This window comes from Genypterus blacodes, unplaced genomic scaffold (genome assembly GCF_046128005.1).
Source record: "Genypterus blacodes isolate CSIRO-AG114 ecotype Tasmania unplaced genomic scaffold, CSIRO-AGI_Gbla_v1 ptg000003l_1, whole genome shotgun sequence".
In the NCBI taxonomy this organism is placed as follows: Eukaryota; Metazoa; Chordata; class Actinopteri; order Ophidiiformes; family Ophidiidae; genus Genypterus; species Genypterus blacodes.
This window is the reverse complement of record NW_027466817.1, coordinates 7,513,853-7,516,632: the sequence shown is the minus strand read 5'-3', so window position 1 is coordinate 7,516,632 and position 2,780 is coordinate 7,513,853.

Here is a 2,780-nt window from a genome sequence, read left to right as displayed (position 1 = left end):
AATAAGTTAGGTACTATGATGAATGAGAAAAAAGGACAAATTAGAAATGAAAGATTAGAAAACAAGAGCATCAGAAGAGCTAGGACAGAGTAGGTGATGTCCTAAGAGGGAGGACCCGGGTAGTGTTTCTTGAAGAGATGGGTCTTCAGCCTGCGGCGAAAGATGGGCAGCGACTTCGCTGTCCTGACATCAGTCGAGAGATCATTCCACCACTGAGGTGCCAGAACAGAGAAAAGCCGTGACCGCATCGATCGCAAGCAGGGGCCGCTGAGCGCCGGGGCAGCCAGCCGCCTGGAGGCAGCAGAGCAAAGTGGTCGGCCGGGGGTGTAGGGCTTGACCATAGCCTGGAGGTATGAAGGAGCTGTTCCTTTCACTGCCCTGTAGGCTAGCACCTTAAACTGGATGCGAGCAGCTACGGGGAGCCAGTGTAGAGAACGGAGAAGGCAAGTTGTGTGGGAGAACTTGGGAAGGTTGAACACCAGACGAGCAGCAGCTTTCTGGACGAGCTCCAGAGGTCTGATGGCGGAAGCCGGGGCGCCAGCAAGGAGGGAGTTGCAGTAGTCCAGGCGGGAGATGACAAAAGCCTGGATCAGCACCTGCGCTGCCTTGTCGGTGAGGAAGGGACGAATCCTCCGGATGTTGTAGAGGAGGAATCTGCAGGAACGCGTCACCAAAGCGATGTTTGCCGAGAACGACAGTTGGTCGTCCAGGGTCACACCCAGATTCCTCGCGATCCGAGTAGACGTACGGAGTCATCTATGGAGATGGCCAGGTCTCGGTGCGGGCAGCCCTTCCCCGGGAGAAACACCATCTCAGTCTTGTCCAGGTTGAGCTTCAGGTGGTGCTTCAACATCCACCCCGAGATGTCTGCCAGGCAAGCAGCGATGCGCGTCTCCACTTGGGTGTCAGAAGGAGGAAATGACAGAATCAGCTGGGTGTCATCAGTGGATATACATTTACATACATTCAATATATTGGGTCTGTGACACTATATTTTTCACTCCACTTACCAACCCAATCACATGTAAAACCAAAACCTCTGTCTTGCTGTCTGGTGTATCTGTAGACTTTTTAATGTATCTGTCTGTCAATCTGTCTGTCTGATTATCTAAATGTGTGATGCAGCCATCTCTTTCTCTGTCTGCCTGACATACCAATGACTGTTATTTATTACCCAGCATCCCCTGCTTTACCCTGGCATGCCAAGTCTGGTTGGTCTATCCTCGGGCAAAACCTCTCTCTGTCTCTCTCTCTCTGTCGCGCTCTCTTTTTCATGACCCATCTTTCTCACTCTGATTACTCTCTCTCTTCCAATCAATCCCTCTCTCTCTCTATCTTGCACTTTCTCTTTTTCTCCCTTTGCCAAGCTTTGTAATTTTTCCCGGCTGCTGCTCCTCGTCCTGTCTGTTACGTTCTCTGCTTTTCACACACACAAAGGCAAGCGAGCACACACACGCAGACACACCAGATTCCAATGTTGTCTGGATGTCACTAGACAGCGTCCTTTGGCTCAGGCGAGAGCAGTGTGTGTGTGTTTGTACATAGGTTATCTGTGTGCGTGTGACTTAGACAGGGAAAGGTGTTTGTGTCTGTTTGTGTGTGTGTGTGTGTGTGTGTGTGTGTGTGTGTGCATGTGTGTGTTTGTGTATGAGTGGGTGTGTTTGTGTGCACGTGTCTTTGTCCATGTCCATGTCGCCAGCAGAAAAGAGGATGTCTTCACTAATAGAAAATGGGGGGCGGTGTAGAGAAATGAAAGAATGTACGAATAGAAAGAGATTCAGATACAGAGTAAGAGAGAGAGAGAGAGAGGAGAGAGAGTTACAGCTGTGGAACCTAATTAACCTTCAAAAACAGATTCATTAGTCTGGTTTCCACTACACGGACATCATGGGATAGCCTTGTTTGTTCTGCAGGGCTGATGAGGGATCGTCCACAACAGGACCAAAACTAAAACCGTGCATTTGAGTTCAGCCGAGTGTGCAACGGCGCACTTGCTGGTGTCGGCTAACTTTTAACGATATGCTAAATATATATATATATATATATATATATATATATATATATATATATATTTTTTGGAATGCCATGCAATCTACCCACATTCGATCGCGAAGGTAATGTTGCGTATCGACGTATTGGGCACCCCTGTCCTACACAGTCCTTCCTGAATTATTCCATCTCTTAATACCATCATTATGATGCCATGGCTCTAGAAACTATACAATTTGACAGAAACGCAGTATAACCGGGCGTTGCATCACCTTAACATAGTCAAGTACAACAGAGTTATATTATTATTTCTCAAGCATTTATAATCAATAAATCCGCATTTACAATTCAGTGTTAAACTACCAACTTTACGATTGCTTGGATCGCCAGCGTCGGGGTTGGCAATTCTCTTTTCACAATGTCTAGCTTTTCTTGAAAAGTTTGTTTTGAAAATGGCGTGTAATTATATCTGCGACCAAATCGACCTCTTCTCCTCCTTCAGCCACTGTGGGTTGAAAAAAAACAGCTTGTAGAAATCTACACAAATTTGCTCATTCAAGTTCAGTTTGCTAGCTCTGCATAGCTCTGCCTCTCAATAGTGCGTATCCAATTAAAGACGTGCATGTGCTGACGTTACCGTACACCTGCTAGCTGGCCCGTAGTAGCCAACTCAAAATCTGATTGGTTAACGTCACAGTTTTGTTTGGCTTGACCTTAAGCTACAGGCGGCCGCACTGTTGATTCTGAAGGCCTAAGGGCAGATTTCATGGACCCTGGCAACACATTAAGGC